This window comes from Pelodiscus sinensis, chromosome 4 (assembly GCF_052426305.1).
Source record: "Pelodiscus sinensis isolate ZL-2025 chromosome 4, ASM5242630v1, whole genome shotgun sequence".
NCBI lineage: Eukaryota > Metazoa > Chordata > Testudines > Trionychidae > Pelodiscus > Pelodiscus sinensis.
In genome coordinates this window covers 120295664-120322084 of record NC_143055.1, presented here as the reverse complement: position 1 = coordinate 120322084, position 26421 = coordinate 120295664, and the positions used below count along the sequence as shown (strand labels likewise).

At 44.4% G+C, this 26421-nt stretch overlaps 1 protein-coding gene across 4 annotated transcripts in view; it reads left to right on the top strand.

Annotated features, from left to right (window-relative positions):
* Nucleotides 1-26421, top strand: part of CCSER1 (coiled-coil serine rich protein 1) — a 1136372-nt gene that overhangs the window by 30182 nt on the left and 1079769 nt on the right. Inside the window, exon 1 of one of the 4 annotated variants that reach the window (XM_075929596.2) lies at nt 13062-13207. The exons of the other annotated variants lie outside the window; for them this stretch is intronic. The gene's annotated coding sequence lies outside the window, so the exon portion shown is untranslated. Of the gene's footprint in view, nt 1-13061; nt 13208-26421 lie in introns of those variants that run through there. 4 annotated transcript variants of the gene reach the window in all.

Here is a 26421-nt window from a genome sequence, read left to right as displayed (position 1 = left end):
GGATCTGGCCCATGGGCCATATTTTGCCCAGGCCTGTTCTAGTCCCATAGAAAGTAAGGGGTAGGAGTATAAAGGAGTAGCTGAATAGCTGACTACCCAATAAGCCTAGGCTTGCTACGTTTAAAGGCAGAGGAGCAGCGTGGGACCCGGGTCCTCGACTGCTGCGGCTCTGCATGGCTGCTCTTACAACATTTAAAAGGCAGAGCCACAGCAGCTGGGGACCCTGTGCGAGTGGAGAGTGCTTCAGTCCCCACTCGCACCGGGTCCCACACTTTGCCTCTGCCTTTTTTAAATGCAGTAGAGCCCAGTGACTGTTATTACATTTGAAAGGCAGAGGTACAGCCAGATTAGCTCCCTGGGCTGAAAACTTGGAAGTCTAAACTAATGAATCAGGCCCGTACACAGGTGGGATACTAAGGATGCAGGCAAACCTCCCTTATGGTTCCCCACGTTAGCGTGCCCTGGGTGGCCGGGGGAAGGCAGGAATGGCATGCTGCCTGGCCGGTGGTAGGCTGGGGCTGGTTCCCTCCCACCCCCTGGGAAATCAGCTACAGCCTTTCACCAGCCAGCTGGAGCATGGGGGAGAGAGGCTTGGGCAGCGCATTGCTCCTTCCTTCCCCTAGCTTCCCAGAGCAAGCTTACATGGGGGACCATTCGGGGGTTCTCTTGCATCCTTGTGGTTCACATTCACGAAAAAGTGCCCCTCCCCACAGAAATTACAGTGTATGGGCCTGGTATTGTACAATAGTTAGTAGCATTGGGAGCAAAGGAGGGATAGGCTAGAGCAGTGGTCATCAACCAGTAGATCGGGATCTACCAGTAGATCTTGGAGCCTCTATAGTGATTCTGACTGGTTTGTCAGGAAGCTCTCAAGTGCTGGCACGTCAGTTGCTCTTCCACCCACTGTCATGCTGCTCCTGCCCTCTGCCTTGGAGCTGCCCCACTGGGAGCCTCCTGCTTGTGTGCAGCGTGTGGGAGAGAGAAAGGGGTGTGTGTGCGCTGATGTCAGGGTGTCCCTCCTCCCTCCACTCCTCTACCCTATCTCTACACAGAGAGAAGGGGATGGAGGGTGTTTGGAAATGGAAATCTCTGTCACTCTCACATACTTTGTGTGTCTCTGTTGTTCTCACAAACGCACACTGTCCTTCACTCTCATCCCCTGACCCGACACATACGTGGGGAGTTGTTGTTACTACTTTTACTGCTTGCAGAGTGTGTTGTTTTTGGTTTTTGATTGACCCTGCCCTGAACCTCTTCCTACACCCAACCTTCTGCCCCTGATGTGAGTCCCCCTGCACCCAAACTCGTTCCCAGAGTTTGCACCCTGAAACCCCTCCTGGACCCTAGTCCCCCACCCTGGGCTAAGCTTGGAGCCCCTCCCACACTACAGAGTCCTTGACTCAAGACCATAGCCTGCACTCCAACCCCTTACCCCAGCCTGGTGAATGTGAGTGAGGATGGGGGAGAAAGGGGAATGGAGTAAGCAGGGTGAGGCCTCCGAGAAGAGATGGAGCAGAGGCAGGGCCTCAGAGAAGGGGCCGGAAAGAAGCGGGGCAAGGGTATTTGGGTTTGGGATACAGGGCCGTCCTTAGGCATATGCGGAGTACGCAGTCGCGTAGGGCACTACATGTTCTGGGGCACCACTCTGCTGGGACGGAGAGGAAGCATAGGCATGCGCTCTGCACCGGAGCCAGTAGGGGCGCTGGCGGCCCCGCCAGAAGACCCCACCGGGCTGAGGGACTCCGGCGAGGAGGCCGGCAAGCTGACTCTGGCTGGGGAAGGGGAGCTGACAGCCCGGGCAGCAGCGTCGGGGGGAGCCAGGGCTGCACCTGGGGCAGGGTCACGTGCAGCGAGCTGGGGGGGGCGGGGTCACGTTTTTAAAAACAGCCAAGCTGCGCCTCGGCAGGAGACGCGCTGAGTGGGGCGCGGGGGAGCGGAGCCTCGCTAGGGCGGGACCGGACGTGTTGTGATGGGCCGGGGCTGCGAGCGCCAAGCGGCCCAGCTCTGGCTCCGGCACGTGGTCTGGAGCCCGGGCTGCGGGGACTTCTGGGGCCCGATAGCAGCAGACTCCAGCCCTGCAAACGGGAAGGCAGAAGGGAGGCAAGGCGAGGGGTGGGAGAGGAAGGGGCTCGTGCTGATGGGAGGGGGCAGGTCAGGAGAAGAAAGGAGAAGGCACCAAGGGGCTGGGGTGCAGGAGAGACTAATGCGGTGGGGGGGGGGGCAAGGGCAGACAATGAGGAAAAGGGCAGGAGGGGAGGTTTCAGTGGGAGGGGGGACAGGGTGATGCTGGGAGAGGGGAGGGGAGGGGAAGGGCATTGGGGGCTGGAGGAGAAGGTGCTGGGAGAAGGCTTAAAAGAAGGGGTGGGCATGAGAGAGGTGGGGATGGAGCAAGGCATGTGTGAGGGCACAGAGGGGCAGGAGGGGAATGGGGCAGAGGGTGGTGAGGGGCTGGGCATCGGGAAAAGAGGGCAAAAGGGGAAAGGGCAGTGAGGGAAGGGGGAGGCACCAGGAGAGTGCAGGGGTAAAGGAAGGTGCAGGTGTCAGGGGATTCTGAAGGTGAAGCAGAAGGGCAGACGCTTTCAGGGGAGAGGCCAGCACCAGAGGAGAGAGGCAGGACAAGTATGCAGAGGGAGATGTTAGGAGAGGGGATGAGGAGGGGTAGCTCACATGATCAGAGTGGGGCTACTGGAGGAGTGGGCACAGGGGGGAGAGAAGGGCTGGTGGAGGGGGGCAGGTCTCAGGAAGGCTGAGGGCAGTGAGAAGGGCAGGAGTCAGGACAGCCAGGAGTGGCACGAGGCCGGCTACGGCAGCTGGCGCCCTAGGCAGAGGCGCTATCAGCGCCCCCACCTGCACGGCTGTCAATGGCCGTGACATCGTCACGGGGTGCCCCGGTGCCCGGTGACATCATCATCAGGCGCCCAGGCCAGCGGTGCCCTATACAACTGCCTAGTTCACCTAGGCTCACGGGCCGCCCCTGAGGACAGCAGTGGGGGATGGGGGGCAGCAGGCACCAGGGGAGCTGATGGAGCAAGGGGAGGAGACATGGCAGCAGCGGGGAAAGGTAGAGGTTTATAAGATATTTATTAATAACGTGGGTGCCACAGTGGCACATCCAAACAAGCCACATGAACTCAGTACTGGTGCACAACACAATTCATTTTGCTCACGGGAGGAAACTCTTAGGCTACATCTATACAGGCATGATTTTGTGCAAGAACTCTTTTGCGGAAGCGTTCTTGTGCAAAAACTCTTCCAGAAGAGAGCGTCTACACTGGCATGTGCCTTTGCGCAAGAGATGTGCTTTTGTGCAAGGGCATCCATGCCAGTGTAGATGCTCTCTTGCGCAAGAAAGCTCTGATGGCCATTTTAACCATAGGGCTTTCTTGCGCAAGAAATTCATGTTACCTGTCTACACTGGCCTCTTGCACAAGAACAGTTGCACAAGAGGGCTTATGCCTGAGTGAGAGCATCAGAGTTCTTGCGCAAGAAGCACTGATTTCATACATTAGAACATCAGTGTTCTTGCGCAAGAACACGCGGCCAGTGTAGACAGGCAGCAAGTTTTGGTGCAAAAGCGGCTGCTTTTGTGCAAGATCGTACCAATGTAGACAGCCTGAGATGGAACACTTCCCCAAGCCTCTGCGCCCCCCAAGTTAATGTCACACACATTGGATTAATGCAATTGCAGGATAGTTGCATGAGGGGGGTTTGGTGAGGGCCAAACTAATCCCTATTGGTAGGAGGATGGTGGGAAAAGTCCTTGGGGGGGAGGGTGTCACATGACACCTTTTACTTTTGGTCATGTGTCCATCTTGTCCCGAGAGTGTTACCTCCAGAGGCGTGGCTAACGGGGGTCAGGGGTGTGGCTAATGGAGGAGGTGTCAAAGAGTACATTTAAAAAAAATTCTTTGGGTGCACACCCTAATGAAATGTGCTGCGCATGCCTATGATAGGAAGTAGTAGAGCATGTAACAGCAGGGCTGGGTCCTAGAGAGCTGAATGACCTGCCTGCAGCACAGTTTGAGGGAAGGGATTGGCTGCTGGGGTTTCTGGGAAGGGGAGGGAGTCGGGGTAGAAGAGCAAGTCAGTCATAGAGGCACCAGTTTAATAGTCGCGCATAGGGCACTCTGTTGGAGTAGATCTTACATTGCACTTACATTGAAAAAGTGATCTTGTGGTTAAAAAGGTTGGAGTCCACTGGGATAGAAGAAATATACTAGACTTGAACTACTTAGTGGTCTGAACTGGTATGACACATTTTACATTCTGCCATCTATAGTGGTCCTGGCTTGCCTCACAAGGGCCCTTTGAATGTTGGTTAATGCTGATAGTGCACGTAGTTGGGTGTCAAGTAGGAAGCATTATATTTACTACTAAAGCTTTAAGCAAAAGTGAAATAATGTCAGGGAAAGAGGAACTTACTATGAAGGAAATGTGTGGTTTGGAATTCTCAATCTTTGTCATTGCATATGGTTACTAAGATTGAGGGTTTAGCCTAAGTTATTGGGAAAAGAAGCGTCTGACCAGCAAAAGCTATTAGAAAAACTAATCACATAACTGAACAGGTTTTAGATGAAAGGGAAACTGTTTATTCTTAAAAGGATATGCACAAGGGGACTGTGGAATAACAGTTTAAACTGAAAAAGTAGATGGACAAGATAAATTCTAGTTTAGGTTCTAAAGAAAGACCCATAAGAAATGTCATTGTTTAATGGCACGAGACGGGGGATCTAGTATGGAAGCTGGAAGCAATCAGATGGAAAAAAAATCTTAGTTGCTTTTGGGGATTTGCAGTAATTTCAAATGTTTCTGTTGTGATGGACTTCGCGGGCATTGCAGGGAAGAAATTAAATTTCCAAAGCGATTGCCACTTGCTGTTCAAACTTTCTGATTCATTTGCAAAGTATGTGCTAAATGTTCTCTGGTAATCATTGTGGGTGTGTGAAACCTTTAAGCATAATTACACATTTAACAGTAAGGGAGGAGATGGCAACATCAGACCTAAATACTTTTTCACCTGAAGTATTTGTTTTCATAGTCTCTTTTTCATCTTATTACATATTCAGTCTTCTCCTGCAATTTGATAACTAGCAGAGAAAAGGAATATTGCATGTGTTGAGTTAAATTTCAGTTTCACTGTATTTACTTCTGATCTGAAAACCCTGTGGAAGTGAAAATGCTCCGTTGAGTCATGCCATTTAGGTGAACTTATCCCTCATTAGATATTTAACTAGAAAGTCAGCCTCTGCTTGGTGTGAAATGTTTTTAATGAGCACAAAACTCTGGCTTCTCAGGACAATTGCTTTGATTGGAAGGGTCCAGGCGCCATAGCCAGTGGGGCTCCTGATGCCCATATGACTACTTGGCCTCATGTACTGTTCCAATCATCAGATATTTCAGGAAGACTTATATCTGCAACATAGGGTTTGTAACATAATGATCTAGATGAATAGTGGAGTGTGGAAGATGTTGACAACATATGTAAGACTCTTTGATGCATTTTGGGAAGAGCTGTACGAGACTTTCTTCCCTTCCATTTCCAATATTTTCTAATTTGCTTGGTTATATGGGCGCACACACACATGAAAGCATTGTATGATGCCTACCAGCAGGAAGCATTCCTGTGCAATGTTAGAGTAACCCACCCCTATCTCATCAAATATCTCACTCCTTTTTCATGCTGGAGGTTACTTTAATTCTCATGTGCCGAAATTGGTCTGTAGCAGTCTGTTATGAGAAACAGCAAATGACTCCCTATTTTGCCATGATTGATCTTTTGGAGAATGTAGTTTGCATGGTGCCATTGTCAAATGTCAAGGGTTTCTGCAAGGGTTTCAGCCTATATCTAAAATTGCAGCCACCTTTCAAATCTGCATATTAAGATTAGGGGCTTAGAAAGACAGAGAGACTGTTTTCACCCCCATCAGCTCTCTAATAATATAACCTTTTGCATTCTATACCTTTTCTAGTGCTTTGTGAAAGCTGTGATCCAAGTTTAGGAATTGTAAATATTGAAATAACTGGAGTATTTTGTTGCCTATCTATTTAGCTTTTTTTGTTTTTTAGCAGCTAAGGGAACTTGATTAATTTGATTTTGTTTTGTTTTATTTTATACAATCAGTTTTTTCTATATTGTGTCATGAATTAAAAAATCCTTTATACTTTAAAAAGATATTCTCTCCCCTCCCCATTCACATCAGTGAGGGGAAAACTTGATTATACTAGGGAAGAGCACAAACTGGAAAATAAGGGATACGTTTTTGCTAACTTTATTCAGTTGTTGTAGTCTTAGTTGAAACTTATGTTCATAGTGGGTATGATATTTTCATAGAGAGGCATGATATTCAGATTAATGGTATCCTTTCTAGTGTACAAAAAAGTTGTCTTACATCATTTGAAGTATAATATTTCTTAAAATGGACTTTAGAAGAACACATTTTCAATGGAAAGTTCTCTGTGTAATTAGATTGCTAATTACTGTTGCAAAAATACTCAGCATGTTTTTTATGTGGGGGGCAGAGAAGGAAGGAGAAATCAGTTATTTGAACTGATGTCACGTTGTTCTTCAAAAGAGATGTCAGGTGTCTCAACTAGGGATCCAAACGGGGAATCTCAAGCAGTAGGACCATGATAATTAAGCATGTTGTGATAGCAGTTCATTCAACCTGCAGGAGACCAGGAGCACAATAAACACACTTATGCATCCAGAAACAGCCATTAAGAAGCCACACTGATATCATGTAGGTAGGAAAGTCACCTTCCGTATCACATGGTCTGAGATTGCAATTGCCACCTTCAGCACACGTAGGAGAGGCCCAAGGTTTGAACATCAGGGAGTGTTCCTGATACTAGACTGCTGCATTGGCAATGAGGAAGCCTGCCCTGCCCATCTGATGTCCAACTCAAGCATGCCAGGATTCCCCAAAGACAGAAGTCACTATTAAAGAGCTAAAGCAGAAGTAAACTGTGATCAGCAGTGATCATGCTAGTATTACTCAAAGTAAAACATATAGGTAACAGTAGAATGAGAGGAAAAAAAGGAAACTTTTTAAAGAGGCTTTATTTTCAGAATTGTGTTTATATGAAGTTTCAAATGAAGTGTCACTGAAGAAAGAACGTAATGTCTTTTCTTTGTTTTAAAGCAGCAGAAGCATTAGGAAAAAAATAAAGTTAGCAAAAAGTGTTGGCTGAAAATTGGCACAAATCCTTTCTTTGTGTTGTTTACATAGAAAGCAGTTTCTTAAAAGGAAGCCTTCTAATTTTCTGCTAGGGGATTCAATTTCCTTATTTGATAATTTTAATATTTTGTAGTAGAAGGAATATTAATAATTAATCAGTATAAATATAATGTGTTGTATCAGGAGCAGTGTTTTATTCTAATAACCTTTTAAAGCACTGTTGCTACTTTTTCCCTGGTGTAGCAGCTGTGAACCTGCATACATTCAGCCCCTGATATTTTCTCTGCTTTGGCAATGAAGAGAAAATGATTTATTTTCTCTCACATTGATATGAGTTTTCCTGTTAATGTGGAAGGGAAGTTAATTTGCAACACAAGTCAAGCTGACTAAGGATAGGCTGAACTGGCCAAATTTGTAAGCCTGCTTCATGCATGTAGACTAGTGGAGACTAGTGTATGATCTTGCTATTCCCTGACCCAAGCAATTGTTGTGCATAATAAAAGCTAGGTGTTGTACAGTGCATTTCATCAGTAGATCTCAAAGCACATTACAAAGGAGTCCAATACCAGATGTGAATTATACAGGTGGGGAAATTGAGGTACCTAGCAGAGAAATGATTTGCACAAAATTACTAAAAAGACAAGTGAGAGAGCTGGGAACAGAAGCCAAGTTTCCTGAATCCCAATCCACTAGGCCACACTGTGTCTCTGTAAGAGATGGCTAAAGAGAATTGCCCATGCTGTGTGGATGGGAGATGCAGAGTTGCTTGAGGGTTGCAGCTCACACTACTCTAAATGACTTCTTCTCTGTTTGCCCCTCCTAGTCTATTGGCTTAGGAGTTTTGCTAGAATCTTGGTCCCCTCTCTCCAGCCCTCTGGGGCTGAGAAGGTTGCTGTGCAGAGAGACTGTATTATTATAGGGGTTAGCCTTTTTTTTTCCCCCCAAGTGTTAGATTTTTTTTTTAAAAAGTGCTCCCTTGGAAGCAAGGGTCACGGAAGGCTATTTCTCTACCCAACTGTGTGGGCTTGGGTTGGCTTTTCTGCATCTATCTCTCTTCTCCCTGTGGCTGACAACCGGCTGTTAGAAATGTCAGTCATGAGAAGCTTCAGGTATGGTGCCAATCAGTTGTCCTCCATGAGATAAAGGCACCACCTGCTGGGTTATTGGGGAGATGCAGCACATGCATCTTACCTCTCTGATGCCATTACTATATGCACCAATAGCACAGACTGCACCCCTTTGGAGGAGGAGGAATTAAGTGGCTGCACAATGGCTGCTATCTTGGCCAATAGACATGAGACTGAACTGTGGTATTTCAAGCATTGGCTGCTACAGCTAAAGGGCCCAGTCTCTGTACCTGCAACAGACTCTATTTTCTGTAGATTGGGCACTGAGGGAGATATGCAACACACGCTACCCAGCTGACTACTACTGCATAAATTACAGAGCTTCTTCAGCTCAAAGAAGATACTGTGGTTAGGGTTGCCAGGTGTCCGATCTTCACCTGGACAGTCCGGTATTTTCGGCTCCTGTCGGATTAAAAAAAAAAAATTCAGCGAATACCTGAGATGTCCAGTATTTTCTGAATTTTTCCCAGCCAGGAGGCGAAAATGCCAGTTATCTGGCAACCCTACAAACACTCAGCACCCACCTCCCCACCCTGAACCCTGCCCTGGCTCCCAACACCCCCAGTCTGTCCCCTCCCCCCTTTTTTCCCCTTCAACAGAATTTTTTCCTGGTGTTTTTTTTGGGGGTGGGGAATGTTCGGTATTTTTGTTTCAACCATCTGGCAACCCTAATTGTAGTTGGATGTTCCTTCTCAGGATTGCTGTTAGCTTTTGTGGCTGAGCCATACATAAGATTCAGAGGGGTAGCCAAGTTAGTCTGTAACTTAAAAAAACCCAAACGCAGTAATTCCTCATTTAACACTATAGATATGTTTCAGAAAATGATCGTGTTAAGTGAAAACACGTTATGCGGGGTCAATTTTCCCATTGAAAATAATGGAAAAGGTGGGGGTTGCGTTTCATGTGGTGGTGTCTGTTGGGACCGGGACATAAGGTTGGAGGAGAAAGGGGACCGGATGGGTGGTGTTTGGCTCTGGGGAAGGGAAAGAGAGGAGAGGGGAGGGGGATTGTGTTGGGAGTATGCCCCTGTGACGGGTCTGCTGGGACCCGCACTGCGTCCGGCGAGGGCGGGTCGCCAGGGAATGGCGCAGCGAGCAGTGAACCCTTCGTCACTCCGCAGATAGGCGGGGGAAGCCCCATGCAGCCACCAGTAATGGGCCGGCTGGGAAAACGCAGCCGCCGGCCTGCAAGTGGGGGCAGAGAAGAGGGGGCAAGGTGTCCAGTGAGGGGGGAGTCAGTAGGGAACGGCGCAGGGAGGCGGGGGAAGCCCTATGCAGCTGCCGGCAATAGGCTGCCTGGGAAAATCGTGTTGTTTTGGGGACGGTCGTGTAATTCAAAAATATTCCCTAAAAAAAAAATCATGTAATCCGAAAACGTGTTAAGCAGGCACATGTTAAATGAGGAATTACTATAGTCTAGTAGCACTTTAAAGACTAACAAAACATGTAGATGGTATCATGAGCTTTCATGGCACAGCCCACTTCTTCAGATGTCCGGTCATCTGAAGAAGTGGGTTTTGCCCACGAAAGCTCATGATACCATGTACATCAGTGTTTCTTAAACTGTGTGGAGGTGTGCCGCAGAGAACAACGGAGTTCACAATGGCCACTTTTTTTTTTCCTGCTCAATAACTTTCCCCACATCCTTTCCCCCCCCCCCCCCCCAACAAAAAAAATCCTTGGTGTTCCTCATAAAAAAAAATTGTTTGGTGTTCCTCACTTCTAAAACAGTTTAAGAAACACTGACCTACATGTTTTGTTAGTCTTTAAAGTGCTACTAGACTATTTGTTGTTTTTAAAGTTTTTCCATACATAAGAGGCATGTGCTACCGAAGCAGCAGGGCTTCTGGAATGTGAACAAATACAAGTATCATCTAAAACTAATTGTGTGTGTGGGGTGTGTGTGTGTGTGTGAAGGAGTCAGTGTTGGGGGTGTGTGAAGAGTAGGGTGGATTGATTTAAATCAGTGGTTCTCAAACTTTTTGGCCTGTGGCCCTCCCCACTCAATGCAAACCTTTCCGTGGACCGCCAGCCAACTATTCATGATGACAAAATAGGCATAGGAGTAGGGTTGGGGTGGGAGGTTTCGACAGGAAGGAGGGATCACACCTATAAGAGAGAGTCTTGTGAAGTAAAGTAAATTTAAGTTACCAGTCAGTTGATCCACTCAGCCATATCTACATCTCCACCTCATTTTCTCCCAATAAGCAGTTTGCCTTATGATGTTTTATTCTTGCACTAGGCCTGCATCATCTTCTTGCACTGCTTACATTTGACACATTTTCCTTTTTTTGTCCAGGGAATGAATTTCTTTAAAATATTCCCAGATATGGGTCTCTCTTAATGCCAGAAGCCATGATGGTTTTTCTGTGGCAAAAGTGGTAGGGGAATATAAGAAGCTGTGTGTGTGCTGAATGTCTTCCCTTTTTCTTGCTAGTCCACTCGACTGTTCCTTTCTATGCTGCTTCCATCCTTTCCTATATATCGTGTCTCTGTCTTTAAGGAAATATCTTAACTAATTCCTCTGCTATGCTAGCCCAGGCCCGCCACCACGTAAGCACAGAGCAAACACAATCACAGAATCATAGGGTTGAAAGAGACCTCAGGAGGTAATGGAGTCCTATCCACCTTGTGCCTTTCTTTGCACGTGTTACTTTTTAATCTGCTGAGAAACAAATTAAAAGTCCATAACTTTCAAGATGCAAGAGCTACTAGCTAGAGTGATTCATTCATTTTTATGAGACTGTAAGTGTGTGTACCCTGTTTGTGATGAGATTTAATTGTAATTGTTGTTAAATGAGAAATGTACTATTTTATTGACAATTTTAAAAAAACTGTCAACTTTAAAAATCCATATTTTAATTTTAAAAAATCATTGGTTTTATCTACCCTGCTTAGGAGGGGCTTGAGGTAGGGAGTGCAGGAGTCAGAGCAGGGGGTGGAGGGCTCAGGGGATGGTGTGGGGCTTAGGATGATGGCACCTACCAGCTTCTCCCTGGGACTGCCTTGGGGGGGAGAGGGAGGAAGCGGAGGTCGCCCAGCCTTCCAGTTTCTCCCCAGCTTCTCCTAGTGGTGTGGGCTGCTTTGGCTGGCCAGTGGCTACTCCCTGGGGCTGGGGCGCTTGCTGACCTAATAGGGTCATTGTGAGTATAACTGTGTCTGCTATCTCACCCCTCACTTTCTGTTTGAGAAACAATTGCATTCCATGCAGACCTCATTGTCCTGGTACAACCAAACCCTGATCTTGCTTTAGTTTAAGATATGATAAGAGGAAGCTGCATATCAAAGTTGATGATCTTAGCTCTTAGCGTTTTAGGAGTTCTTGAACAAATGGACTCAGGGATGGATGGACATAGACACACACACCCTCTGATATATATAGTATATGAATGATGGGGCTGAACTGGTATCTCATTTGGCATGGCTCTTAATGAGAAGATATGGTGCTTGAGTGAGATATGATCTTACATCCATTATATGGATTATAGATCCATTAGATATATGGGGGAGGGATAGCTCAGTGGTTTGAGCATTGGCCTGCTAAACCCAGGGTTGTGAGTTCAATCCTTGCAGAGACGATTTGGGGCAAAAATTTGTCAGGGATGGTACTTGGTCCTGCTGTGTAGGCAGCGGAGTGGACTGGATGACCTTTCAAGATCCCTTCCAATTCTAGGAGATAGGCAATCTCCATTAATTTAATATGTCCACTAATTCTTAGACTACATAACTAGCTTGCAAACAACCAAATGTACAACACAATACACAAAGGGAAGTTGCCTTGAAAAAAAAAAAAGCCTACTATATAAAATTCACTAACTATAACCAAATCCTAGTGCAATCATTTCAGGGTAGGATTTTCAATGGTGCTCGGTGGTGGCCTAAGTCTTCTCCAGTTTAATTAAACAGAAGTACAATTAGCATCAAAATGCTGAGCATGTCACAAAATCCCAGCCACATTATCTGCATTCATGTCACATCAGAATTATTTCGTCACATCAAATAGTTGGAAATAGTTGCCAAGAAGAAATTTCATTTCAGAAAGTTAACAGAATACAAGGAATGTATCCAATCCAAGTATGATAACTGTAGTACTATCCAAGACTAGTCTATTTCAGTTACGTGTTTTGAAATGGTGGAGGGTACCCCAATCCTGATTTATGCACATATTTGACATTACACCGGGGATATGAAAGTGCACATTTGCACACAAGGTCCCCTCCACCCTCCATTGCGTGCTATGGATCAGAGGGAGCAGTGTGGGTGGCAGGCAGGAGCAGTTACTCTCAGGGAGCCAGCTGGATTTTAAGCCAGGTCCCTGCATGTCCTGTGGAGCAGCCTGTCCCCCTCCCTGACACTGCTGCCTCTGATACAAGTGGCTCCACAGGAATTCATGTAAATACAGTAAATCTCCGATATTCCGGCATCCAAGTGTTCGGCACTTCCGTTACTCCAGCATCAAAATGCCAAGCACTCCTGACCAGCTGATTAAAAAGCCTGTCGCTCAGCACATGTGCTGGCTGTACCTGGACCACCTATAAGGTTGGGGAGGGGAGAGTGGGATTGTGTTACAGTATGGAGAAGAGCCTTTTGCTTCAGGGAAGGGGAAAGGAGAGGGGAGGAGATGGGGTTACAGCACAGAGAAGGAGAAGAGAAGAGGAAGGAGAGGGGAGGGGGAGGAGAATCAGGTTACAGCAGGGAGGAGAAGCGAAGAGGAAAGGGGAGGGGAAAGGGAGGGAGATTGTGTCCCAGCCAGCTGTTAAGCTGTACCAGGTCTGCAGGAATGGTGACAGTGGGGGTTCATACTGGGACATTTCTATCAAAATTCAGGGCTCAAACTTGTATAATACTGAGCATTGTGATCTTGATCCAGCTAATGGCTACGTATGTGCTTAACTCGAAATACGTAAGTAGTTCTGTTGACTTGAATATGGCCACTATTGCTTGAAGTTAATCATGTACTTAAATGTTTTGCTGGATCAAGGTCAGCACTTTGGAGGATCCAGCTGATCAACATCTGTCAGTCAGACTTTGTTTTTATAGAGCAGCAGGGAAATGTAAAATATTTAAATCCAATCCACCCAATTCTGATCTTTGTTGGCTATGCAATATACTTCTGTAATCTATTTTATTTCTATAATGTTCAAATATTTGTTGAGTGCTCTTAAATACAAACAGAAACACGAGTTCCTGTCTTAAAGAGCTTACAGACTAATTTTAGATTTAATGTGACAAATGAAGGCAACTTACAACTGGGATAGGTTGGGAAGGAAGTTCACAGATTGCTGGAATAAGATTGTGTAGATACCCTGTTGGACTATATGCATATCTCGACTCAGTTATATGTTTATTGATTAACGATGACTTTCACTACTTCTGGGCATCACAGAGTTAAATCTTAAGGAAGATTTTATTTCTAGTTTAACCCCCCCCCCCCAATAAACTTAAAATAAACCATACAAAACCTGAGAATAGCATCCTGGAACTTCTTTGCCTTTTTGTCCTATCTTTGATGTAAGTGAGGCTAGGTGAGTTTTCCGGAAGGGTTTAGGTGTGTCTTCCCCTGCCTTTTTAATGCTTTTTCTAAGGCTTTCTTCTGATCGGCTTTGGTTCAAACAGTGTCTGGGGGTGGAGGAGGTGTCACATGAGTCAGGCTGGATACCATGCCCTGGCTCTCCAGCAACACTGAGCTAATAGGTAACAATATTATTAGAATAACTTCCAAGTTGCTGGGGTATAGATGTGTTACCATTTACTATATCGGTACCTATTTAAGATTTTTTTATTTTTTGAATAAAGGCTCTTGTGAATATTTTTTCAGAAAACCTTTCAGAATACACAGTCTTGATGATAATGCATTCAACTGGCAACAAATGCCTCTGTAGACCCAAACAAATTGAAGTGCGTGTGGTCTAGTTTGGATAATAGGAAAAACTGATTCACTAGGAGGGTGGTGAAGCACTGGAATGGGTTACCTAGGGAGGTGGTAGAATCTCCATCATTAGAGGTTTTTAAGTCCAGCTTGACAAAGCCCTGGCTGGGATGATTTAGATGGGGTGGATCTTGGTTTATGTGAGGTGTTGGACTTGACCTCCTGAGGTCTCTTCCAACCCTATGTTTCTATAGGCTTGAAACCGCAGAGGACCTCAGTAAGGCTGGTAATTAATATACCCATGTTACCAGTAGCTAAACTGAGACCATGAAAGAGGACCACATATGACCTTCCTTAAGTTCACACAGCAAATAGGTTGTTACTGGAATAGAATCTTGAATCTTGGAATCCTATCCCCTGCTCTAACTACTAGAACACAATTCCTTCCCTTCAGCACATGACATACAAGAAACAGCAGAGACTTCCATCTATTTACATTTCTGAGGAGATATCAGTCTCTTTTACAGCGTGTATATATAGCACTTACTAGCTGGGGGCAGGGTTCACTGCATTACATTGCAAACAAATACAGTAGTGTGATGAGCTATCAGCTTCATAGGAGTGCTTGTAAAGCACATTTTTTTGTTCTGAAAGTTTCATTCTTCCTTCTCTATTGTTATTGCTCTTGGGGCCAAATGCCTTTTCCTCAGCTAGTTCAGAGGCGGGGAGCAAAGCAGCACAAAAACTGATACAAAAGCTGGCAAAGTGGCAGAAGAGGAGTGCAACAGCAGCTGATTTCCTTTTGCTCTGTGATTGAGGTCTCTTTGTTTTGGATTTGTTCTGTCAGGGCAAAAGGGCAAGGGGCCTGTCACATGGTTCGCCTTATAGAAGTACATACAGAGGTTATGGAAACCTTTACTGGGTATAAATAAATAGCCTGTCCCTGAAAGGGTAAAGAGGAGTCTGGATGACCAATGCTGTTTCATTAGCTTTGTACTGCGTCACCTGTGCTGTGTTAAAAGAGGAGAAATTCCAGCAGTTTGGGGTAGGGTTGCCAGGTGTCCGATATTGAACCGGACAGTCGGTTATTTTCACCTTTTGTCTGGTAAAAACATTCAGAAAATACTGGACATCTAAAATGTCTAGTACCTTCTGATTTTTTTTCCCGGCCAGGAGGTGAAAATCTTGCGCTGTCTGGCTCAATACGGAGCTAACCTGGCAACCCTATTGCTTACCGGGGAGCTTTCCGGCCTGGCGCAGGGAGGCAAAGATGTTAGGGTCAAAAAGCCTCACCATGCGGATTTTAAAGGGGCCATGGTGGTGGTTTTTTTTTTTTGGCTTAACTCCTCTCAGGGTCCTTTTTTTTTTTTTTGCTTTTTGCTTTTTGCTCAGCAAACTTTTTCGTGTGGGGGGGGGGGCTTTTTTTTTTTTTTTTTGGTATTTTGCTCGGCAGTCTGTTAGGGCCAAAAAGCCTCACCACGTGGTTTTTAAAGGGGGTATGGTGGGTTTTTTCTCTTTTTTTGGCTTTAACAACTCTTGGGGTCTTTTTCTTCTTCTTTTTCTCAACAAACTTTTTTTTGGCGTGTTTTGTTTTGTTCCTTTTTTTCCCTTAGCATGGCCCCTTTGCATGCGGCCCGTGGCGACTTGAGCTGCTTCTTGGGCCATCAGCCTGCCTCATCGCTGGGGTCCTGACCAAAGTTGGATTTGGTACCTTAGAGGGAGATTTAAGTGGCCTGGTTAGTGGCCACTTGGTCTGGAGCAGGAACCTCTAACACTGTCTCTTAGATTTCTAGCTTCCTTCAGAAGTCTGGGGACTACACAGATGTAGTGGGGAAGTAGTATTGTCTAGGGCAGGGTGACTCAACACACAGCCCATGGCCCCTTTGCATGCGGCCCGTGGTGACTTGAGCTGCTTCTTGGGCCATCAACCTGCCTCATCGCTGGGGCTCCAGCGACAGTGCTGAGCCACGAGCTGAGCCATGCAGCTTTGAGCCAGACCGCGTGTGCAAGAGCTGCTGGCCAGCGGGGAGGCATCAAGAGGTGGTGGCACAGCATGTCTGCCACAGTGGCAGCGCCTCCCTGCAAGTGGAGCCACGCAGTGTGGCTGCGTCCGTGCAGGAGCTGCTGTCTGGTGGGGTGTGTGTGTGGCGAAAGGCGGTGGCAGAGCACGCCTACTGCATCTGCCACAGCAGCAGTGCCTCCCTGAGCCAGGCCACATCGGCGCATGCTCAGGAGCTGCTGGGGGTGGCAAGAGGCATAGGGCAAGGCAGTGGCAGAGCTGGGCAGCGAGAGAGTGAGGCGGCGGCGGAGCGAGTCCGGGGTGAGAGAGGTCTGCGCTGGGGCTTGGGTAGGGTTACCAGACATCTGGTTTTTCCCAGACATGTCCTTGTTTTCACATGTTAAATTGCCGGCCAGCCAGGTTTTTTAAAAGGCAAAAAATGTCTGGGATTTTTTGCTCTGCAAAGAGGATTGGGGAGGCATCACGTGCCTTCAATGGAATGTCCAGAGCCGCGTGGCCAGACCATTCATGGCTGCTCTATGCACAGACCCCAGCACCTGGAGGGAAAAGCGTGTGGCTCTGGTGAGACCCAGGGCGTTTCCCTCCGCCCCACTGATTCATGTCCCTGGCTCTGTGGGAGGGAAAGGGCATTGGGTTGGAGCGGGAGGGCTGGAGGGTGCCTGGCTCTGGGGGAGGGGTGAGTGCATTGGGTTAGAGCAGGTGGGTGTGAGGGGTGCCTGGCTCTGAGGGAAGGGAAGGGGCATTGGATTGGAGTGAGAGGGCTGGAGGGTGCCTGGTTCTGGGGGAGGGCAGGGGCACTGGGTTAGAGCAGGGAACTGGGTGTTAAAACTTCTGGCTTCTTTCCTTTCCTATAGGTGTGCAGTGGGTCTGTTGGTTAGATATGGGGGTTCCTGTCTCTGAGGACTGTGGGAGCTGGTGGTTGGTGGGGCGGGCAGAGGAAAGGAAGGGATTCAGGGAAGCAGGATTCCTGAGTTCCTTTTATAGACTCATAGACTTTAAGGTCAGAAGGGACCATCATTGTTGCATAAATTGCTGGTTTCGTCCCCTTGGAAGCTAGTCTGATTTACCCCAAGAAGAGAGTCACACTTTCAGGCTGGGTCCAACTCAAGTGTATTGGTTACAACCAAGGTACGGCTAAGGAACTCAATGTTCAAAGCAGAGCCGACCCTGAGCGTTGGCTAAGCATCCTTTTTTATACTTTCTTTAACTTTCTTATCTAACTTGGCACGTCTTGATTTGTTACCTTAGCTTCGTGTTGCCGCGTTATTGGTTAGCATATTTCAACTCTATTCCATTCAGTAACAACCACCAGTATAGCTTACTTAAGCAATAGCAATTAGCAAATTTCCCTAACTCAAGTAATACGTGTACTCCAGTCCTTGAGAAATGGGTCTGAACAGCTAGTTCCCCTTTTTCCTACAGCTTCTAAAACATGCGCAATTAGCTAAATGATATGTGCTGTTTCAAGCTTAAGTAGTGGAAGGGGGAAGAAGCACACATAGTTTTTACTATATTTTACTACATCATGATCATCTAGTCTGACCCCCTGCACAATGCAGGCCACAGAATCTCACCCATCCACTGCTTTAATAATCCTCTCACCTATATCTCAGACCATGTCACTTCTCCCCTCGGTGCCTTTAACTTCACATTGATTGTACTTATATTTCAGCAAGTATTGTATTGGCTGTTTTTGTTTGATTTGTTAAAATTCTGAAGCCAAAACTAAAGAGTAGCCAATATAACGGTCTTCTGTTGATATGTGTTTTAGTGGTTAAACTGCTGAACTGTCATTGCTCATTAAAAATGCTGCCATGTGGGTGGAAATCGGGTAAATCTTGAATTTTATTAATATCAGCAGGCCTGACTTAAATGGGGCCTGCATGTTGTGTAGTCTTGCCTTAATCTTCATATTCATGCCTGTAAGTATGAAATAAGCTATTTGCATATATTTGCACCTACGCTTAAATTGCAAACCTTGGCATGTGCTGTGGGTATCGTTGTGGCCCTCAGGGCTTCCAAAATTGAGTAGCTCTGATCTAGGGTTTTGAATGATATTTGTTACCATGGGGTTGGGGAGCTAGAGACTAAGCATTGAGTGATGTACACCCCACATACTCTAGGATCTAGTGGAGCTGGAACTCAAATTTGTTTGTGGGGTAGTTGTCCCATAAGGGTTTCAAAGACCACCCACTTTTTCTCTCCAGAAGGTTGCACACAAGTGCCAGAGGGGAAAAGAATCCTATTTCTGCCAGGCTGATTTGATGGAGTTGATCCATTGTCAAAGGGATAAGTATGCAACTGTGGATGACTTGAAGTAGGGAAACCAGAAATCTTAATAATGAAAGCAAGCCAAGCACAGGTGGCACTGCTGATTCTGGCTTGATTCTTTGTTGACCTACATCTTGTGTGTCTGTTTACACCTGTGCAAAATGTAAAATGCTAACAAAGAATGGTAGCATTTTCCACCAATGGTGTTTGGAACCCAGACAGTTTAGGCATCATCTGCAGCCTGCTGTAGTGCAGGGCTGGGCAATAATTTTAGATGGGGGAGCCTCTTCACTAATTTTTTAATTAATTACTTCCGAGCTCCCCCTCCCACGGACTCTGATTGGCCTGGGGTTGGGGGAGCATTGAAGTCTTTGCCCCTGCCCTCTCCCCACCTAGAGAGAATTGCCAGCTGTTCTGAACAGCTGGCGGTTCCTTCTAGGCACCTGCCCCCTTGCAGGGCAGGAGGGGACTTCACGAGCTGACCCCAATCCCAGGCCAATCAGGGCCTGGGGGTAGGAGGAGCACACAAAGTCTCTCAGTCCCTTCCTCCTTCCTGCAAGGGGCATGCAGTGCTTGCAGGGCGGGGGCAGGGAGTGAGAGACTTCGCGCGCTCCTCTTGCCCCCAGGGCCCTGATTGGCTTGTGGGTGGGGAAGTGGCATGGCATTCTTAGGCTGGATCAGGTCCACGAAGGCCCCTTTGCCCATCCCTGCTGTAGTGTCATGTGAACTGACAAGCCCCATGGTGTCCATGTCCCAAAACAGTCAACTGGCCAAATAAGCACCCCAAATAGCTGGCTAATAGCTAGCATGTGGGATACCACGGATCTAGGATTAGATATTATGACAGAGTGAAGTATTAGAGCTAATCAGAATTTTCAGCAAATTTTGATAAAAACCAAATTTTCATTAAAACAGTGTTGTTCCACCAAAAATTTTAGCTTCTCTTCTAAACTAAGAAAGGGCCCTGCTTCTGGCCCTCTTGCAAAAGTAGCTTTTCAGATCCTCTTTTTGAGCGCATGTAACCATTGCTCATGCTGAGAGAAAAACACATAGCTGTTCAGAGTGTTTTCAAGTTCCTCATATACATTTGTTTCTGGGGCATTGTCCTCAAGTTCATTTATTTTGAACCCTGTCATGCTTTCTCCAAAGGAGTTGCTTTGACTTAGTCTCCCTTGAAGCTGATGTTCAGTGACAAGTGAATGTCACAACATGACCTTCCTGCCTTCTGTGGACAAATCAATCACACATATTTTTATATAACAATATAGACACACAAATGCAAAAAAGAACCCCCCCCCCCTAAAAAATGCTTCAGAGTCAGTGAAAATCTGCTTCAGAGTTATTAGGTTTGTGGCATTATGTATTGGCATTGAAATAATAAAGAATGCTAGGGGGACAGGCGCCAAATGGGGAAAGATACTAGCAAAGAAATTATTAAACATTCTCAGCAGAGCCCAGTCTATATTAAATATTGTCAGCTCATTGGTCCAGAAATCTAAGCCCATTTATTTATAGGATTCTTCCCCCTCAAGGAGGATAAGCATCAAAGAATGACAGTTCTGTTTGGTACAGTACATTGAGATGTGGAGACTGGTCAAGTGTAGCTGACTATACAAATTTGATCTCTTGATGTGGTAGTACTATCCAGATATCGCTGAAATATTTTATGGCTTTTGAAATATGTTCTGATGTAGATCAGTGTCATTATTTACTGAAAACAAAGAAGAGAGAGGGAAAAAACAAGAACCCATAATAGCTAGTATGTTTCTTTAAACAGTTTAAAATCCTACATTCAGCTAAAAAGGTGAATGTAAGGGTACGTCTACACATCAGGGCTAAAGTCGAATTAAGTTACGCAACTTCAGCTTATTTCGACTTTTGGCACTGTCTACACAGCAGGAAATTGAAGGAAGAACACCCTTTCTTCGACTTTCCGTACTCCTCATGAAATGAGGGTTACCATGAGTTGGAGTAAGAAGTTCTCCAGGTCAACATTATTTTGGAATAAAGGCTTGTTGTGTAGATGCACATTTTGTTATTTCAGAATAACTTTAGTTATTCCAAAATAAAGCTGCTGTGTAGATGTACCCTAAGAAAAACTCAGTCATGAGACTATTAGCTCATCCTTGGAAATAACGATTTGTGCATGCTGAAATTAAAGGTCTTGTACTTTCCATAGAATAAAGAGTATCTTGGGGGTGGAAAATCACTTTTTTGCTCTTTTAAGAATGTATTTGATTGAATGTATATTGAGGAAAAAAATATGCCACCTTCCTGTTGGCAGTGTTCAGAGAAAATTAAATTATGTCATATTTTAAGAAATAATTACCTTTTTATGAGGCATCCATAAAATGTACACACAAATTCAACAAGTAAGAGACAGTCTATTGAGAAATAATTTACTATATGTTAGTGTAACGTGAAATTATTTATTTTTGGAAGAAGGGGGTTGACTCAATCGGGGTATGGTTCACTGAGCTGATAACAAGCTATATTGTTTTTTGCCTCCAGAGCTCAAATCAGAGTTGATTGAAGACAAATGGAATCTTTCAATTTATTTCAGCGGTCACTGCATAAGACCCAGTGTTACTTTGTTTAAGTTGCATTGAATAGCATGACATGACCTCCAAAAGTTGGCACCATTTGCCAGCTGTTTGGTGATGTACAAAAAGTGAGTGGTGGTCTCAGTTCAACTCTTAGTACCCAGGAACTATGTCAGAACGATCTCACTGTTCATACTGTTTAGCATGTCTGTTGGTATCTGAAACTGAGAAGCCAATGTGACTGAACTGTGCTCTTAGGGTCTCTTTCTTCTAGCTGGGAACATGGAAGAGTAGTTGGTGGGAAACTTGTATTTTTTAGTGTGTGTGCGCACACACGCGCACACTCTATATCCCCAGTTGGGACAAGTGGGACTTTACTGTATTAACTTCTTACAGTGCCTTTAAAAACCCTGGGTTATTTTTAAAATTGTTCTTAAAAGTTTGGTTTGGAATTTTTTATTTTTCTTAAAACATATGCACTAGCAACCTCCCCAAAATAGACCTGGTCCGAAAGGAAGAACTACTAGTTCAAAAACTGAACTTTCAAGATGGTTTGAATTTGAAGTGTTCAAAACTGATATTTTTATTGAAAGTGTTATCAAAATGTTTACTGAAGTGTTTTCAGTAATTCAGAATTTCAGAATGGGAGTAGGGAGAATTAAAAAAAAAAAACAGAAAAATTAGTAAAAACAGTCCACCCCTTTTGATGACATGTTGGCAGCAGCAAGAGGATGAAAGCCACTGGCTTTCAACTTGGAGCATAGACTGCTCTTGTGCCTTCCTCCTCCCATCCTCAGAAGCGGTATGGTTGTTCAAATCGTGACCATTGCAATACTGTCTTTTGGCTGATCTCCACTTGCAGATGGCCTCATAGAGTCAAGCTAATTGGCATACTTGAAAGCAAGGGAGGCACCGAACTCGCCACAGAATGTAGTAGTCATAAGTGGGACCCTTGCAGGGTGCAGCAGAAAATCTGAGCCACTGAGAGACCATATGAGGAAAAGGGAGAGGTAAGAGGACACAGAACAGAAATATTAGTATTCTGTGGTATTTTTTCCTCTTCAGAACTAGCTTGTCAGAGTGCTAAGGTTATCCCCTGCCTATTACATACAAACCTGTTTGTTCAGTTACAGTGACTAATTTAAATAATGTTTCAAGGTATAAGAAGTAGAGCTACAGGAGATGTTAAAATAAAATATAATAAAGGAATTAATTTTCCTAGTAGCATCTCAGATATTTCTTTCATTGAGTGATTGCTTGGATGTCATTGATTGCATGGAATACTTTCCTTTCAAACCTGTGACATAGAGCTAGGAAGTTCATCTGGCTTTGACGTGCCCTCCTACAGTGCCTTCATACAGGAAGTGAGCCACACTATTAGTCTTTGAAGCAGTATTCATCTTCAGAGGGTGAGAGAGCTCTGCACTAAGTATGTATTTTAAAACTTTAATGTTTTGCATATAGCACAATGGCATAAATGCCGCCTCCTGCTAATGTGAATGGAGAGTAGCCAAAGCCAGTGGAAAATACTATGGAAGATGTGATGGGAGGAATCTCCAAAGCTTGCTTGCTTCTTTCCTGAGAGTCTGTGAGCCCCTATGGAACAATGATAAGGATCTGTTGTTGTGAATGGGATTGAGGTTAAGTGGATGGAGGCAGGGAGATGGCAATTCTTCATTTTTAGACAGTGAACTCTGAGTGCCAGTGATGGCATCCTCCTATGTTTGCACAGTGCAAATAACAATGATATGGGAACAACTCACTATTCAATGGATTTTTTTCATGCAAGATAACAGAGACTGTAGGCATGATCTCTGTGCTGTGAAAGATCTATGTTGGTGTGTGTGATTCGTATTGGCTTTTTGGATCATGCTATAGCAGACAGGGTTCTTGGGAACACTGCAGCAGTGTGGGGGGTGCTGCGTGACAGCTTTTGATCTCTTTAGATACTTACATATGCATGCAATTTCATTGTAGATCATGGAACATTTACAGGGTTGAGTTCCCCACAGTCCACCTGTATGGGTGCAAATTGCCGGTCTCCTGTCATGGAAGGATTGGTTTGGAGGAAACTCTGCAAATTGATATTCATGGAGTTCCCCATCCCATCACAGATGTTCCATGCACAGAGCCTTCTATACCCTATAATAGTATCAGACATTCTTGTTGCTTTTATGTATCTCCAGGCATTTCTTTACTTACTGTAGATTAATTTGGCTTTGTCTTGTTTGATACATTCAGAATAAACCCTTCTGGTCTCCCTACTATAGGAGTTTTGGGCATCTTTCCAGCTTCTTAGGATAGATTCCATACATTCTGAGTAAGGCTTATGATGTTCATTTTTGAAAAAGCTATGAAGGCTTGCCTCAGCATAACAACTAATTATCAGGATTAGCAAATTTAGCTGAAAACACTATTAATTCCTTGAGTTTCTGGCAGTTTTAGATCAGTTCATACCTTGTGAAAATACATAAGCTATCATAGGAATGAAAAAATATACACACCCCTTAGTTAAATATTAGCAAAGTAATAATGCTAAAATTTGCACTGCTATTTTTTTACTCTATTGTATTGATTTACTGTATTGACTTTTGAGGAATTTGACAGTCCTGAACCTAAAACAGGAAATAAAGTAATGGTTATCTCCTCTCCCCAGTATCTTTGGGGGGAAAAATATCCTTGCTTTTTCTCAAAATAAGTTATTTTTAAAACCCTCTAGATGACCATTAATTACCAGACACGGTAGTATTAGATTCAGAGATCAGCAGCTCACAAACATTCCTCCTTTCCTTTGTGGATAGCCGGGAGTCAGCATCCCACTGTCAGACACAGATTGGACTGTGGTGAACCACACATTGTGTCCTTTTCTAGGCTCTCTTACTGCAATGTATCATATTGGGAAATCTGTGTGACAGCTAGGAGGGAGTTCCAGCTGGTGCAGAATCTGGTGGTGCACCTGTTAAGCATCACAAGTTGATTAGAAAGCAAGTTGAGCCCAGAACTCCAGATGCTGCATTGGCTCCCTGTGGCATTCCAGATTAATGTAAAGTCCTGGTACTGATCTTTAAAACCCTCATTTAGCTGGATTTCAGCTGAGGATTACAGAAAGAGATGTTGGGGGTCCATGGGAGTTTGATTCTTCAGAACTCGGTGATCATTTGAGCTATTGACTTGCATCTTTAGGGTGTCAGTATAACATATCAAATGCATCTTCAGTATGGCACGTTGCATTGTTTTGCCAGTTAGTTTCCTATCAACAAAATGGGAATTCCTATGTTGCATCAAGTCTCTCAAGTTATATGTAAAATGTATTTAACATTCATTACATAGGCTGAATTGTCTCACTTCTAAATAGATTATGCTTTCTATACTCTTTTTTTTTTATCCCTTCCATAAGACATTTTTGAAAAGGGTCTTGCTAATTATAGTTGCAGGGCTCATAGCTATAGTGTGGTGAGATCTTTTAATGTCATACTCAGATTTACATCTTCACTTAGATGATGACTTTTATGAATTTATTCATTGAAATTGCTCCCTGTAATCTCCTCCATGGTAACACATTGTGTTTCTAAAACTCGGCTGTATTATGATTTCTAATGATAAATGTTAATTGATAAATGAGAGGCACAATCTCTTGTTTGTACTTTACTACAGATTATGAATTTAAACAATAGGGAGATATTGGTTCATATGCTACATGAAATAATGGTTTTTTGGAGAACATCAAAGTAAAACCTACTCTACATGTGGACCAGCAGTGTTTTCTATTTTCATTTCTTAACAGAATGGTTATTTAGAATAAGGAATGAGTTAATATGATTATACATTAATCACTTAAGTGGGTATATTTCCTTTATTGATCTTGTAAATTTTAGGCACTTAATAATTTAATCTCTATTTCTACGAGCTTCCTTCCAATTCAGGAGCAAATTGACAAGCATTCCTCATGGATATAACATCAGTGTTTCCAACTTTTGTGATTTTGGAAATGCAGAACTGAGTTTTCTGATGACTTAAAGCTGTAGCTGTTATCTGTTTTTTGGGACACAACATTTCTGAGTAAGAATTAAAAGTTGTTTCAGTCTAATAGAAGTTTTGTAGCATTTTATGCAGGATGAGTTCTCATGCAATTTATAGCTCTCAGATCCTAACTTCACCATTATGCTTTGAAGTACTGTAGACTGTAAGCTTTTAAGAGACCATGCCTGCCCTGAATATGTGCTTGTATTATAGTACTGTACCTAGCACTGTGGGGGCCCCAGACCTTGGTTGGCTCTTCTAGTTAGAGATCCTGAGGCAGTTGCCAGAGTTACCTCATAGTGTTGCCGATAAATGTTATAGTAACTTTTTTACAAGCACAGTGGGGGGTGGAGTTAAAAAAATCAGAAGACAGATCACAGCCATGAATCAATGTCTCTTTAAAAAAATCTTTTGGGTGTTCGTGCCACATGTAATTCTTTTCTAGGGTATATGACTTACAATTTTTGAACTCTTGGGCTACATCTAGACTGGCCACAAATTCCGGAAAAGGGATGCAAATCAGGTAAGTCAGCATAGGGAAATCCGCGGGGGATTTAAATATCCCCCGCGGATTTAAATAAACATGTCCGCCGCTTTTTGTCCGGCTTGGAGAAAAGAAGGAAAAAAAGCATCTAGACTGGCGCGATCCTCCGGAATAAAGCCCTTTTCCAGAGGATCTTTCAAGTAGGAATAAGAGATCCTCCGGAAAAGGGCTTTATTCCGGAGGATCGCGCCAGTCTAGACGCTTTTTTTCCGGCTTTTCCCCAAGCCGGAAAAAAAGCGGTGGACATGTTTATTTAAATCCGTGGGCGATATTTAAATCCCCCGCAGATTTCCCTATGCTGACTTACCTGATTTGCATCCCTTTTCCGGAATTTGTGGCCAGTCTAGACGTAGCCTCGGTGTTGGCAATATGGACTTGGTAAATAACCATAAATTGATTTTTCTTATCATACCAATTTGTGCAGTCTGGGTCAATGTGGTGCATTTGATCAATGGAGCATATAGTTTCAAATGCTAGAGATGGTATAGCAATGAAATTACTATATTCTTCTATAGAAACTCTCCAAGCAGTAACTCTCCCATTGATTTATTGCTCATAAGATTAATAATTTATTAGCAATAACTGCATGGGTACATCCACAATAAGTGATTCTTAATACGGAAAGAAGATATTAAAAAAAGCAAGCCTTTCACATTCTGTTGCTCTAAACCACATACATTACTCCTCTGAGTATTACTGTGTTTTCATATTAATCTAATTCACAATTAATTTTCTGTTAAATTAACGTAGTTAACATTACACACTGAATTCTCTTTCCTTCATGTGGTATAACCACACTTTTTAAATGTCCCTTCCTGTTCAGTTTTATTTCATCTTTTTGTTACCTTTA